General features: G+C 46.4%; 1 protein-coding gene across 1 annotated transcript in view; it reads right to left on the reverse strand.

Annotated features, from left to right (window-relative positions):
- Positions 1-16,216, reverse strand: part of LOC146813495 (uncharacterized) — a 50,052-nt gene that overhangs the window by 30,316 nt on the left and 3,520 nt on the right. The window contains exon 2 of the mRNA XM_085620249.1: positions 7,524-7,584. The gene's annotated coding sequence lies outside the window, so the exon portion shown is untranslated. The remainder of the gene's footprint in view (positions 1-7,523; positions 7,585-16,216) is intronic.

Here is a 16,216-nt window from a genome sequence, read left to right on the forward strand (position 1 = left end):
TTATGGTGGGGGTACGATTTAATAACTTTGGAATTTAGGATGAAGGCATTGTGAGCTTCCTATTGTGCCTGCCAGTGGGACAGAAAGCTGCACATTTAATCCTTGGCCTCTCCGCAGCGTGCACAGAGCAATAGTTCCATATTTGCCATTTTAAATCAGAACTACACAGGAAAGTGTGCACATATTATGCTGACGTATAGCGTTTAGGCACCAGGAGTGCAGTGAGAGAGTCCAGTTCAGGACCAATAATAATCTTTTTCAGTTTTTATAATGGCACCAGCCACCTTTAATACCTTCTGTGGCTTCATTTTTGTAGAACGGAAGTTTGCAGAGGCTGAAAATTATAGTATGCCATAGTGCATGACAGCAACAATCGCCTGCTAAATATGAAATTTTAGTAAAACAAAACATACATGTGGGCGCACCACCACAAACCGAAGCATAAAGAAACACAAATAGATATGGGAAATATAAAGTAAGAAAACACATGGATCCTGCCACTTCGAGCAGCAGCAATTGGTCTGTTTCTAGTAGAAATAAGAAAATACACCAGTTACACAGCATTCCTGGCGGGGAGATATTGTTTTTTAAGAGTTCTCCTCCAGAGGAAGTCCTGGCACTGAATGTAGCAAGGAACTGGGGAGTAAGCAGGCGTATTGTATTGGGACGGAGTTTGGCGATGATTATGGATGCGTGGGTGGGAGGTAGCTTGAGCCCGTAGGCTCCCAGCCCCGGATCTCATCTGCCGTCCACTTCATTTCCTCTAAGCATGGTGGTAAAGTAAAATGCAATACCAGTTCGGGTTCCAGTATTGCATTTTAAAACATACAAGTTTGGCAAAAAAAAGACCGAAATGAAAATAAATATATTTTAAATGTTGGTGCCTGAGAGCTAGAGCTGGTGCTCAACTCAATGGGAGGAGGGTGTGGCTGGATGAGTGAGCGAATGAGTAAGATCTGGCACCATCCTCACTTAGGGGATATTCCATGTCAGCAGCTGTTGTTAAATCTGCTGTAATATCCTGCAGTGTTTTCACTGTCACTTACTGTAAGTCCATTTACTGCGATCCTCTTAGAATGACTAAAGACAATATGAGTGGCCAGAAGCACACAGAGAGTTAGCACGGAGCTGGGACCGCCTCCCTTGAAACTCTGGTTCTGGGTCCACCCACTATAACTAATCTCATTAAAATGATCTCATAAGAATGGTTGACTGCGGCAGAAACATCTGTTATATACAGGGTCACTGGAATTATGTGATTCTGCGGCTACTGAGATTTTCGCATAATTATAGAATTGCCGCATTTGCCACATAATCCATCATCTGCAGGTTTTAAAAAAAAATGTTCCTAGCTCAAATGGTGCAAAAGTTACAAAAAATACAGCGACGTTGACACGCTGTGGAAGGTCTGTTGAAAAGTTGAACTAGTCACCTTTCTATTGCTATATTTGAATTTAACTGGTCCTAATGATGTGCAATCAATGTCCAGACAGTGTTATCAAGTTTAAAAATGAAGAAATAATGAAGTAATACTATTACAAAATGTGCCACATTATGCCGCAAAATTTACCTTTTCTTGCCACATAATTTACTCAATCCTGCCGCGTAACTTGGCCCTTTCCTGCCGCAAAATTCCAGTGGCCCTGGTTACATAGTGCCATATATTTGTGGGAGAGAATAAGCCAGTGCCTTCAGGTTCTGAGTTTTTTTACACTAACAGTTCTAATTGTTCTTTCTTGTGGCCCCACCCCCACATTCGCAGATCTCACCCCACTGCACTCATCGTAGCTCCCATACTTTTTTGCACTTCAACCTCTAACGTTAAGATTCACAATGAGGAGCTGAAGTGAGATGTGTTAAAGGAACTGGTGGGCATAGACTTTGTATATGTCAATCAACTTGGTTTCTTTATACTTAGGAATGTTACAAATAAACACAGGTTTTTCTGCAATTTAATATATAGCGCAAACTCGACTCGAAGGTAATGGAGCCCTTTACATGAGCACCAGTTACTTTACATAAGGTCACGTCCTTGTGTTTTTAGGCACGGGGAGATTAAGTGATTTGCCCAGAATCTCAGGATGTTTAGCGGCGCCGAGAGTCGCACCTTGTTTCTCAGTTCCAAATTGGGCAGCCCTGACTGTTTCGCCACCCTCCCCCAGTGGGTGTAGTTTGACGTGTTTTTCTATAAGAAACAAAAATTATATTTTTTTCAGCGACATTGCAGTATGTTTTCTCTGAAGAGATGTATTTGTGCAGATTATCGGAAATTTGGACTGCCTTTAGTCATCTTACGATACAGTGGTGCGGGGGGGGGGGGGGGGGCGGCCGGTTGCGGTGAGAGAGGTGGAGGAACCAAAGGGAGAGATGAAGGTTGAGACACAGGGAGGTCTCTATTGAAGTAACATCACTGCCTTACAGAGTGTTTATTAACCGTGAGCGCTTTATACAAGATACGTCTGGTGCTAAGAAAATCAGCGTTCCTCCAGGAGGCCAGCAGGGTGATCTAAACACCTCTATCTGGGTACATGACTGACTCCGGGGTAACACTTCACAGTGCTCACACTCACCTTGGACGGCCCCAGTGTCTCGCAGGGTCAGCACAGACAGCGTGATCACCACACAGAGTGAGGGGTTCAGAGCCCCCCCGGTCTCCATTGCAGAACTGCAGGGTCGCCCTCCTCAGCACTCACTACCAGTCAGATCCCCCGCTGCAGCCCTCTGACAGCAGACACAGCCCGCACACCGTCCTGTTCCTCGCGAGCCCAAGAGGGAGGAGAGCGCACCGTGTGATCTTGCACCAATGAGAGCCGGTGCAGGTGGTCACTCAAAGGTTGCTGGGCAGAGCACCCACAAGTAGGACTCTGTAGGACATAGAGGGTGGGGAGCACGGGCTCTTCATCTCAACGAACAGGAAGACTCGTGAAAAGGAGGGCGGAGCTACAATGGATCGTTGGGTGATTGAATTAACCATAGGTCGATTGTACTGTAAAAAAAACTGTTCTCCGAAAGGGCGAGTATCCCCGACACGTTGAACCGTAAGCAGGACCGCGGAAGGATTTTATCACCAACGCATCACAATACAGTTACTTTGATGCAATTGTAGAACACAGTATATATGTGACAGAGAAGGGAGCCAAGGTAAGTCACGGCGTACTGCCAGGGCGGGGGTGTAAGCATCAGAGAGTGGCTGCGCGCGACACTGTCAGGGGTCTGCGCTCTGCATTGTGGCAGGGGGTGCGTGCCAAAGTCTGTGTGTCCTGGTGGTCTTGTGCAGAGAGTTACAGTATAGGCGTCACATTAGAAAGTAGTTGAAAGCGAACTTTGTGCTCAAGCTGCGTCTGTGATCACCAAGGTTAAAGACACTCTGTACTTGGAGTACCAGGTTGTAGGCACGAGGCTCAGCTTTCTGCCAAGGGATGGGATCAGCAGTGCCAGTGGGTCGTGTGGTCGTTATTGCGCTACATGGCTCGGAACTAGTAAGACTATGTAGATGTGGGCGAGAATCAAAAACTCGAGCCTGGTGCCTGGCTCAGTCTCAGCTCGAGGTCCCCCAGGCTCCTCGAGCCCGCAACAAGCCGATCTTTCACGAGAGTTGATGTGCCTTAGTGGCCACATCTGCTAATCCTAGGTCATATAGACCCGGGCACAAATCCGGGCAAAACTTCCTGTGCTGAAAAATGGACCGTGGTCTGTGTCTTTTGTGAAGCACTGTTATGTCTGTTGCCAAAATTCCCTCATGTAAAACTGCCCAAAATAAAGCACGGATTCTGCCCGTCACCCACACTCAAAACCTCATCCTCAAATAAATAATGAGAAAGTATTACCCTTTGATGTCAAAAAGAGACACCCACCTACTGGTTAAATTGCTGAGTGTGAAACATGAAAATATGTTATCTATCCCATCTGGCGCCCCGTCTCCTTTTGGGAGGACCATCAGGACTGGATCTCAGAGGCTTGTTTACATAACACGCCTCTGAGATAAGAAACTGCTTCACGACAGCTGTGAAGCAGGCAAGCCAGTCCGGAGGGGCCATCCCAAAAGGAGAAAGGGCGGTAACAGAGAAGCCTCACTTTCAATGGCAGGCCACCGTTAAGCATAAATGGTGACGTCTGCCAATGAAAATGAGGGGCGGGGCTTCAAGTCCCCTTCTCAAATATCCCCGATCACAAAAGCCCTCGCAGAGCGAGCAGCGCGCATGCGCTGCAACGCAGGTCAGCGAGACCTAAAAACTACTTTGTTTGGTTTATTAGACTACATTTTGTCCCACAAATGAGGTGCACATGGCCCCTGACTTGCCTCTTAGTTCACTAACTGCATTGTCATCAGGGCGGGGCAGGAATGTTTCATATTTAAAAACTCACTTTTAATAAATATATAAATAAAGCATGATTTGGTAGTGCACAGTCATTACAGAAAGACATTTTCTATTGAAAAGGCCACAAACTTTCCCACTCACATGCAGTTTTACAGATAAAACTATACAGGGTAGAAACAAAGTGTGGAAATCTGTTTTCAGTAAATACGTATCATTTGCACATAACCAAGTAAAATATTCGGATTTGCTTTGATCCTATTTAAATCTTTATTTCCAGGTCACTTCAAAATTGAAACAATGCACTTTCCTAACTGCTGAAATATTTTGAAATGTGTACTGTTCATTTACAAGCTATTTAAATGTTGTGTGCTCACCATGACTGTCAGACAGTTCACGTTACTAAATTCTTTAACATTGGGGTTTACTTTTCTTTCTTTGACTGCAATCTCCAGGATAAAATAATCAGCAATTTGTATGGAGACATAAGAAGATATTTGCCCTCTGTCTTTGAACGCAGAGTGTTGGGACGGAAAAGTCCTCTACATGATAATGGGCGTGCACCCCTGCCCTGAGTAACCAAATGTGCTGATGTCTGGATCCCTTATGATGATTTTGTTGTCATAAGCAAACAGATCTTGCGTTTGCGCCATGACATAGGCATGTCTCATGGATTGTAGTCTTGTTGGACCGGGAGGGGAGCCCAAAGCGCTTCCCTCAGAGTGGTGGAAGTGGTATTTGTGCTGGGTGTATGCTTGCCTGGGAAGTGTACAACACATGGATAATGCAGTACTATGCAGTGCATGTACCGAATGCATGTGCTGGGTGTATGGGTGCCTGTGAGTGATACCGTACATGAAGGATGAAGTGCTGTTCAGCGCGTGCATGCGGAATGCATGTGCTGGGTGTATGTCTGCCTATGAGGGGAACAATGCATAAAGCATACAGTGCTGGACAGTGCGTGCATGTTAAATGGATATGCTGGATGTATGTGTGTCTATGAAAGGTACATCACATACAAGAAACAGGACTGTTCAGTGTGTGTATGCTGTATACATGCACTGAGTGTATGTGTGCCTGGGAATGGTACAACGTAGGGAGGACCTTGGGCTCCATTTTTAGGAGGCCCAGTCCTGCTTGGTGAAAACATGCAGAGGTACAGAATTCCCCCAGATATATTTGTGTACTGCTGCATTCCTGTGAGCAGGGTGAGGCTGGAGAGAGGGAGAGCCTGGCTTTCCCTGTACACTTCAAAGGGTGCTCTTTGATTCAGCGAGGTGTCACGGGGAAGGGTCTGGGTCTGATAAAGAGAATCAAAGAGTAGGGATCGGGCCCAGGGCTAACCTTTCAATACACACATCACTGTCGCTGAGATCCGGAGTGAACTCTAGTCACTCGCATGACCTATATTGTGGGCTATCAACTCTGCAGTCACGCCTTCTGTGACCGACTGCTTTTCAAGAGGAAGAAAGAGCAGCTGAGAGGACACTTCAAAAGAAGCATATCTCCACTCCCCTCCCCCACAACATCAGCTTCAAAGACTCAGACCCTAAACCACATTTGGTGTCTGGAAATGGACTGCGAGATAGGGAATTTGAAACCTCAAAATATGACATCTGCCATGCAGCCAGGTGGCCTGTGTGAGGAGGTGAGCTAGGCAAGACTTGTTCCTGTGACCAGGAGCCAAGGCCTACTACTCTCCCTGCTGGGTGAGGAGACAACACCTGGGGAATTCAAAACCATCTTCCCTGAAGCACCAGTGCCTGCCTACTTGCAAAAACCCTGTGAGGAAGAGGAGAGCATTGGTGAGAGTGAAGTCCAGTGGGAAATCCTGTAAAATAGACTCTCGTTGCGAGGAAGGGGCTGTTGCACTGATCAGGGTGTTTCCCGTGTGCATGACAAAGTCGACAACCCCTGTATTTTAAGGGATGGCCGATGGGAAGTGAGCTGTAGTGAATGCTGTGCCAATCAGGCTGGAGCCCAAATACAGCTAAAAAAAAAAAAATTAAAAAAAATATTCGGCACCATGTATGCCAGGATGGTCTACCAGGTGGACTACCGCTGTGCTGAACGGGTCGGTGCCATGTACAGTAGGGACACTGTGACCCCATATGCCAGAGGGGCTCACAGGAACTAGCCAGAAGGGTGGACTGACCCCGGGTATCGTAAGAGTGAGGGCGCCATGGGAACCACCACACTCTCCTCCTGGACAAGGATTCAGCACCGGAAGCTTCTCATCACCTTCCCCCTGTCGAAGGGAGAGACTGAAAGACTTACTGTCAAGAAGGAGCCACGAGGAACCTCAGGTCACTGCAAGAGTATGACAGTGAGTGAGGAGATTAGGGATCAGCGCATGCAGCCTGTCTGGATCGAGAGAGGTGAACTCGCCAAGATCAGTCGCTGTCGGTCCGACAACCCCAGTAGTGGCACGCTCGGGATCCCTGGACCCTCCAAGTCTGCTGGTGCAGGTAAGACAAAATTCGGGCCAATTGGCTCCCGGGGAAAGAGGTTGCTATATAAGGTTGCATGGTTGGAACACTTTTGGCTTTAGAGCAGTCAGAGTAGACTCGAGACAGAGTACCAGTGGGGCATACACTGGATACTGCCAATAGTGAATGGGGAACAACCAATATCCCTAGAGCAAGGAGGAAGTGGACAGGGGACAGCCACAGATACACCAGAGTCCTGACCTCAGGGAGGCTGCGTGGTGGATTGTGAATGTTGTATTTTTTCTTTGTGGTTATGCAGTAGAAATAAAATACTTCTCTCTTTTCATAAAAGTGAGTATTTGGCTGGACAATGATTTATTGCTGCTGCACACGCATGTTGAGTTGGGAGCTCATGTTCACTAACATATCTCTACCACGACCCTCACGCTCGCCACCCCACTCTCGAGAGAGCACTGGACTGCTCCGACCATGCTAATTGACACATGCTCTCTCTACTGTCACTCGCTCTATTGCCCAGCACCCTGGAGACACACAGCGAGACAAGACTACCCACTTCTGCAACCACACTGCGTCTTGTCTTGTGGGGAGACCTGAAATCTCACAAGACTACAGTGAGATATCCAAAAGCTGCAAGATTAGCTAGCATCTTGGGTGCAGTCGCATTTGAACCGCACACAAGGCATGGCCAGGCCCTTGGATTTCCCCCTCCAAAGTGAGTGGGAATCCCGCGCCTGGTCTGCATTCCACACAAGCTCACCTTCTTCGGTCCTCCAGTCCTCTGGTCTTGTCCTTCAAAGGTTTCTTTTCCGATGTCCAATCTTGAAACAATGCACGAAATAAGGAGGAGAAAACAGGAAAACAGGTTAGTACAAAATAGAAGAGACACGTACAAAAGAAAACAAACATTGGAAAAGCAAGTAGGTCTTGCCTTGAGATTTTTGACTTGATTTTTAGGTATTCAGTACAGCATCCACTATGCTGTGCTGCATGGCTACACACAATCAACTAAAATCAAGCATTTGCAATACAACAGGTCTCGCATTTGTGAAAGCTAGAGCTCTTGGTGTTGAAAACGACAATGTTTTTTACTTTTCATTTTTGTTTGCTGTGGAGTGGTGATATTTGCATAGCACTATTGCCATTCGTATTACCTAGCGGCGCTGGAGAACCAGAAAATGGGGAACAAATTATGAAGGAGGGGAGACAAGAGTAATATGCTGGCTTGAAAAAAAAAAAAAGTAACAACAATGGAATTCTATGCTCCTGAAGCCAGAACATTTTAAACAGGACTCTGTATTTCACAAACATGATATATAATCCACACCCTACTGCATGATGCCAGATCACAACAACAAACATATCGTAGCTCAAACAAAACCAAAAAAAAGCATGACACGCGGTGCTGGGCACTGCCATGGTCTCTCCAAAGTTTAATCTGTCACCGTACAGTTGCGGATTGTTGAATTCAACTGGTAAAAATTAGGTTAATCTTTTCCCAGCCAGTACTTATTGTCACAGATTTACACCCTTATGCATCAAGCCAAAATCCAGTCGGTAAAATACCGATTCCTTATTAGCTCCCGGTATTAAGTAAAAAATACCCAATCCCAATGCATCAACCCAAAAGCAGAAATCGGTATTTAAGGAATCCTTAAATAGCGATTCTTTAAATAGGGATTCCTTAAATACCGATTCCTTAAATAGCTCTTGCATTTAAGGAATCCCAAAGTGAGATTCCTTAAATGCAATGCATCAAAGTTAAAAAATTAGCGATTTCGCTAATAAGGGGAGCAAATTACCATGAAGATGAACTGCATGGTAATTTGCAAAAACTGTGAAAAATGCACTTTTGTGCATTTTTCAAAGTGTCATGTTGCGCACACACATGCCCTTAGAGCATGTGTGTGTGCAACATATGTGCACATATCATTTTCAGGGGTGCAACAGGGTGTCCTTTTGACACCCTGGCACCCTTGAAAGTGCTCCAGCTATTAGCGATTCGGTAATACCGAATCGCTAATACAGAATGGCTTTACATTCATTCCTATGGGCCTCCAAGCCCATAGGAATGAATGGGTAGGTATTCCTTATTACCGATTCAGTATTACCGATTCGGTAATAAGGAATGTTAAGGAATCGCTATTTGAATAGCGATTCCTACATGCATAGCCTTTTGCTATTCCTTATTAGCGATTCCTTATTTTTCGCTAATAAGGAATCGCAAATGCTAATGTTGATGCATATGAGCTCTCATCCACCCCCTTGGCCTTTTATGTGCAATAAAAAGAAAAACCTTCAAAATTAACAGATGCACAGAGAGACACACAAACGTGCAAGCACAGATTCAAAGAAACATGCATACACAGGCACAAATGCACACATTTGGAAACACAGCCACCTGCAGCCCTATACACAGATAGATGCAACCACACAAGCATATATACACACACAGACACTCATGCACACATACGCATGCAGGCAGAGCACATACAAACACAGACGAGCACATAAGCAAGCATGCACATACATAAACAGCATTACCAAGAGGAGCTACATTTACACATGCATACACATATACAAGCACACACATACAAGCACACACACAGGCATTCCTACATACCTAAGCATGAGTGCACACCAAGACACACATGCTTGCACGCACACATAAAACCCACACCACACACATTCGTGTGTCTCTTGTCCCACCCCTGTGAGGTGGCTTACACTAAATATTTATTTTACACCTTTGTAAATTTCAAGCAGGAGGAGAAACAAGGAATAAGACAGCAACGTTGTCACTGGGGCAGAAAACGAGCAGAGAAGAAAACATGGAGAGGAGCACATCAGCGAGAAAGCAACATGGGGTGGAAAGAAACATACAACGTGAGTGCATTAAGGCCCCTTTACCTGTATTCTTCCACTGCTCACTTTTAAGGACCTTTTTTGTTTTGGGATATGCACACCAGAACAGTGCATCTGTGTTGAAGCTGTCTTCCTCATGTACTTCTTTTGAAACCCCCCCCCCTTCGTGCACTATGTTCTGCTCTCGCTGTGTGCTTATCCCTGCATCTGGCTGGTTAGTTTCGCAGCTCCTACCATCTGTCTTTCACTATTTTAAGTTGCCAAAACTGTTTTGAAGTTGCTAAACTGTTTTGAGACTGTTTTTTCCACTTATTTCATTCTGCTAATTCTTGCCAAACTGTCTAGTGCAGAGCGTATCGAGTGCATTTTTAACTTTCACTTGTACGCTGCGAATTTGAACAGCTCTGGGGCTTTCGGAGTAGTGGGCAAGCCCGCCCGGGTTGGATAAAGTCTTCCGGTTAGGGACGACTAGAGATGCCATTTTGAGTTTGTGATTGCTCTATTCATCGTGGGGGGAATGCAGATAAAGACACTCGCTTTGTGAATGTGTGTAGCGGACGCGCCTAAGCCAAGCGTGTCTTCGCCCATCAGCGTCCCGGAAGTGAAAGCCACGCAGACCGTTGTGCAGGAAAAGGTGGGATGCCCTTATTAAAGAATAGCAGAACAGAGTTTATTCAGCTCACAGCGATACGTTGTGGAGAGGGTAGCTGGGACTTGGAGAAGGTATATGTCACGAAATGCAAAGAATGTAACTTCAGGTTAGCCCCAAACTCTACGCTGACGATACAGCCAGGTGCACAGCCTCAAGCCAATCAGGATAAGCACATGATTAAGGCAGCATTGATTAATGTGCACTCCATTGGGGAAAATGCTCAGGACATCTTTAACTTGCTTGACGAGGAGGTTTTAGATCTGCTTTTCATCAATGAAACATGGCTACTCAGAGCTCCAGTCCGGTGATTGAGATGGCTATCCCTGAAGGCTTTAAAATCATCATGAGGGATCGGAAGGTGGAGCGCGATGGTGGTGTTGTAATTGTATTAAGGGAACAACCAGAATGTCAATGGAATGAGATGGCGGAACTAATGGAGGCTGAAGGTTTCTGCATCAGTATTGCCCCCCAGTATGCATTGGGTGGAGTTCTGATTTACAGGCCTCCTGGTCCATCCGGCACATTTCTAAATGCCCTGGAAAATGTAACTGGCCACCTAGCCGTACGCTATTCGCATTTTGTCATCCTTGGTGACCTTAATATTCACATAGATAATCCAGAAAGCGGGGACGCTCGAGTTTCTAGATATCTTGAACCAAGCACATCTTAAACAATGTGTTGTGAAACCCACTCATTGTGGTGGTCATAGCCTAGATCCAGTATGCTTGAATAAGGCATTACTAATGGATGACCCCCATCCGGTGATCTGGTTAGACCATTATCTGATCAAGTTTGCTTGCCAAATGCGGAGTAAACTAGGGTCAACTAGGGTCAATGGGCAGCGGGAGAAAGCCTTTAATAAGATCGACCCCCTGGGGTTTAAAAAGGAGCTAGACAGGTATACCCTTAAGTTGTCGGGGGACATTGAAGAGACATCATTCAGCTGTAGTAGGCGGCTCCGGAAAGTTGCTGAACATCTCACCCCCTCCGAGCCCCTTTGGGAGAGTAAGAAATACCCCTTCTAAACCCTGTTTTACTGGACCTCTAAAGCTCAAAAGGAAACCTTGTAAGAAGCTCGAACGCAAACGGAGGAAAAATTTAGCTTAGAGGATAAAGAGAGATTTAAAAGGTTACAAAAGAATTAGTATGCCTCCATTTTTAGAGCTAAAAGCCTCTATTATGAGGAGAGTATTGCCCGCTCTGGCAAGAACGCCAAATAATTTTTTGCAAATGTTAAGAGGTTAAAAGCTTTCTCTCTCCAACTCCCCAAGGTGGCTTTGCAGGAATGGTGCGATGAATTAGCAGAGTTTTTTGCCTATAAGGTTGGAACCATTCAGGCCGATTTTGGTGAGTTAGATAGCCTGGAGTTGAAGGTGGACTCCCCTCTCATAAGAAATTTAGCCTCAGGGCCCAAATTAGAGGCGTTTGAAGCTATTTATATGGAAGACTCTCTCCGCACCAAAATCACTTAAATCCTGTTCCCCCAACGATCCCTGCCCTCCTAAGTTTCTCACGGCAGGAGCGGAGGTTATTAACCCAGTGGTCAACATACTGTTCAACCTATCTCTAACCTCTGTTAAGGTACCCTGTGGGTGGGAAGAGGCCATGATCATCCCCTTTGCTTAAAAAACTCTCATTGGATGCTTCTCTGCCTTCCAACTATATGCCTATTTGGCTACTACAGAAGTGGCTACGGTTCTTGAGAAGCAGTTGAACAGGCAATTATCAAGGTTCGTTGAGCTGAATGAGCTCCTTCACCCAGCTCAATCAATCTCCAGGGCCCTACTCAGCACTGAATCGGCACGGACTGAATTATCTGAAGTCATAAGGGACACTCCAGACAATGGGGGCAGGTCGGCACAGATTCTACTGGATTTATCTGTAGCTTTCGATACAGTGCCACATGCCCTCCTCCTCACCCGGTTACAAGAAATTGGCATAGACGGTTTAGCCTTGAATTGGCTCAAATCCTATTTGGAAGACACAAACCAACAAATCTGTATCCCTCCTCATTCAGCCGCCCCCAAAAACTAGACACTGGGGTGCCCAAGGACCCTGTATTGAGTCCCCTCTTGTTTAATATCTATATGTCCCCACTAATTCAGTTAGCAGACAAACTCGGAGCCAAAGTCATCTCATACGCAGATGATACTCAGCTGCTCTTCTCCTGGAGCAAAGGGAGCAAAGCAAATTGCGCACGTCAAGGCTTGCCTCACTGCAGTATTTCGTTGGCTAGCGAAGGACAAATTGAAATGTAACAAGGACAAGACGGAGATTCTTCTCTTTGGGAATTTCCCTTCACAGTTTTAGCTCTCTTATGGCCAGATAAATACCTCCCGCCACTGACCCAGGGCGGATTGTTAAAAAAAAATTGGGGATATGGCTTGACTATTTAAAAAGAAACTGAATACCTTGCTCTTTAAATAAACTTTCTGGTCCTCCTAGCCTCCCAGTAGGGTGCGTGCCGGGACATTCTTTGAGTAGCTGTGCATGATATAAATGCAAATATAATAATAATATCTACAATACTCCGGGGGGGGGGGGGGGGGGGGGGTGTACACAAGATGGACAAGGCAAGATATTGAATAAAAGAGAAGCTAATGAGGGCAGCAGGAAAACCATCCAATGGTGTGCTAAAAGCCCCTGGATGTTCTTTGTAATCCTACAATATGTCTGCCAACAGACACCGCATGCGCGGTCTAGAAGGCTCAACCTAAAAACAACATGGCATAAAACATACATGCCGATCCGCTGAGTGTAATTTGCTGGGGGGTGCGGGGCGGGGGCAGCATGACCTGCCTGATTCTCTGCCTCTCATAGCCACGCCCACAGTGAACAGCGGTAACAAACAGCATATTACACTTTGTGCATCTCCATATAGATTATGTATTTGTACATTATTTATGAGCCATTGTTTAGCTTCAATTTGAACTATAGCTCCAAGGAGCTTTTTTTACTTATTGTTTGCCGTAATCTATGCACTGCTTTTTTGTTTTTTTTCTTCTTTTTATGAAGTGCACAGACACCCATCATTTCTAGTGTGAGCGATGGAAACCGCAAATAAATAAAAACAATTATGCGCATGCAGATGATTTTGTAAAACGTACTCCCACCGTTGCTGGTCTCAAAAGAGGGTAAAGAGTGTTTCCATGCACTAAACACAAGCAGCTGGAATCCATGATTTGACAGGAGCTCGAGTCCAGCACTGTGCTCGGCATGTAGGATTTTATAATAGTCCTTGCTTGTGAAAGGCCACGCCAGCTTCACTAAACAGTGACGTGGCCCTGCGCTATATCAAACACCAGCAATATAACACACAAGCTTCTTGTTTTTAGTACAATCCCTCAGAAGGCAAATCTCAAGAATAGGAAACCTTTTGATGGGGGAGCTATGGCAATCATCTCTGAATACCAAGAGCTGCCAATTTTAGGAGTGTTGAGCCAGGTTTGAGTCTCCGCACAGCCTCAACATCCTGTTATAGTATGCTCACTCGTGCAATGGAGATGGGGTCAACCACCCTTACAAACTGAGCAGTCCTCTCTTTCCCCACAAAGGTAACAGACTCAACTTCTTGGGTTAGGACGTATCAAATTTACTTGACATGAAACAAGGTGTTATGATAACCACTGTAAACAAATAACATTACACAATAGAAAATATTGCAAAATGTACAGCAAACCTGAACACAGCATTCCAATTATCCTATTTACATCCCCATTTGGGGGCAACATAGTACAGAAAGATCAGGTGAGAAACAGACACATCAAACATTTGTGTTAGCTCCAGAGTCTGCATTGCGCATTGGTCCTTGCCAGGGATTCCCATTACTCTTGATCAGGCCCCACATAATCTCTGTGGTACCTGAGGTAGGGCTCGAAGTGTAGGGCCACCAGCAGGTCAGCCCTCCTTCCAACAAGCCTCACCCTTGAAAGGCTTCTCCCGAAGGAGACGGCAAACTGGACAATTCAGTGCCCTCAAGCATTAGTGCCATTACATGGCTACTATGGGCTCCAATGTAGACATAATGGGGTGGGAGTGTGGCAAACATTCAGTTGGGGTCCTGTAGCACATCAGGGGACAAAGAGAGGGTCACTGGGATGTAGCCCACTTTTAAAGGGTTCTACTCTGCCCCCTCCCCTCTGTCGCATAACTCATGACCCACTTCCTTGGTCCCCTACCCCTCCAAGGTGACTTGACTAATGACGCCCACCTGCAAATCACTAAGTCTCCTGATGCCTAAAAATAAAATGAACGTGTCCTTGTATGATAAATATAGCTGGTGCTCAGGTCGAGTTTGCACAAAAATGAAATCGAAACGCAGCCTTTCCATCAAAATAAACAGCGTTTGTCATGACGAGCTGGACTCGTCATGGGCCGCGGTTGCGCTGTGCCCATGACGAGTCCAGCTCGTCATAAACCCCGCCCGCTAATGTAACGGCCGGCACAGGGCGGGGAAAGGGGCGGGCACTGAAGGGGTTAAAGTCTCCAAGCTCCACATCAAAATACATAAATAACAAAAAAAAGTACATTTGCAGGAAAATGTTTATCTACAAAACAATGACATTGGGCTTACAGCGTAAAAACCAAAAGATGAAAGGCCCTCTATTTCCTTTTCACTTTCAGTGCCAAAGTGTTAAATCTCTGTGCAGCGAGGGTCACACCAGCCTGCGTAGGCAACATGGCGCCACAAACACAGAAAACCTGTAAAGCATTAACAAGGCGCAGTTCAGCTGGCAGCCCAACATGTATGTTTCACCCCACACAACGATGCTGTGTCATTGTGCAACCATTGTTACATCCTCACACAATGAGGCTGTGCCACTGTGCAACCATTGTTACACCTCCACACAATAAGGCTGTGTCATTGTGCAACCATTGTTACATCCCCACACAACGTGGCTGTGTCATTGTGCAACCCGAGCGACCCCCACTCCAACACTGAACACCTCCACTTCCAGATCCAGACCAACCCCAGATCCACACTAAGCGGCACCCTTGCCTACAGACCACCTGGACCTCGCACCCAATCCTCAACCACCATTGCCGACCTCGTTGCACCACACACCATCACTTCAACGGACTACATCCTACTTGGAGACCTGAACTTCCACCTCGACAACTGCAGCGACCCCGACTCCATCACCCTCCTAGACAACCTCTCCAACCTCGGATTGAAGCAGCTCGTCACCATTCCCACGCACAGAGCAGGACACACCCTCGACCCAGTCTTCATAGGATGGACGAACATTCATTTCAGCCACACCTCGCAGCCCTTCTGGACGGACCACCACTGCGTACACTTCACCTTCAACTCACCCATCGGACCCAAGCCCCCCGCGCCTGCCTTGAAGGAACTGGAGTAAGATCACAGAGGAGCACCTTAACACCACCCTCCTCCGAGACCCACCCTGCGCTACGACCGACGCCAACTCCACTGCCAAGGAACTTCACCGCTGATCTCCAGCTGCGCCGGCAAGCTCGCACCCAGCCGCTACCCCAGCAAACTACACCCCCTGAAAGCCGCCTGGTTCACCACCGAACTGCAAGATGGCAGGCGTTCCTGCAGACGCCTTGAGAAACTCTGGTGAAACCGGAAAACCACGGAAGACCTAAACAGCTACCGGAGCACCCTAAAGGAATACCACCAGTGCATAAGAGACACCAAGCGGACTTCCATCAAGAACAAAATCAACACCAATGCAACTAACGGTAAAAAACTCTTCAACGTCTTACAGCAACTCACCAAACCCCCCAGCGAAGCCACGGACGTCACACCATCCCAGAAACTATACAACAAGCTCAGCTCCTATTTCCACTCGAAAATCAATGCACTCTACGACAACTTCAGCGAACAGATGCCAGACACCACCCCCTCGCCGCCACCACCACCGACAAAGAGCCGACCATCACAACTTGGAACCCTACCATAGTCGAAC

Source organism: Triturus cristatus, chromosome 7 (genome assembly GCF_964204655.1).
Source record: "Triturus cristatus chromosome 7, aTriCri1.1, whole genome shotgun sequence".
Lineage (NCBI taxonomy): Eukaryota > Metazoa > Chordata > Amphibia > Caudata > Salamandridae > Triturus > Triturus cristatus.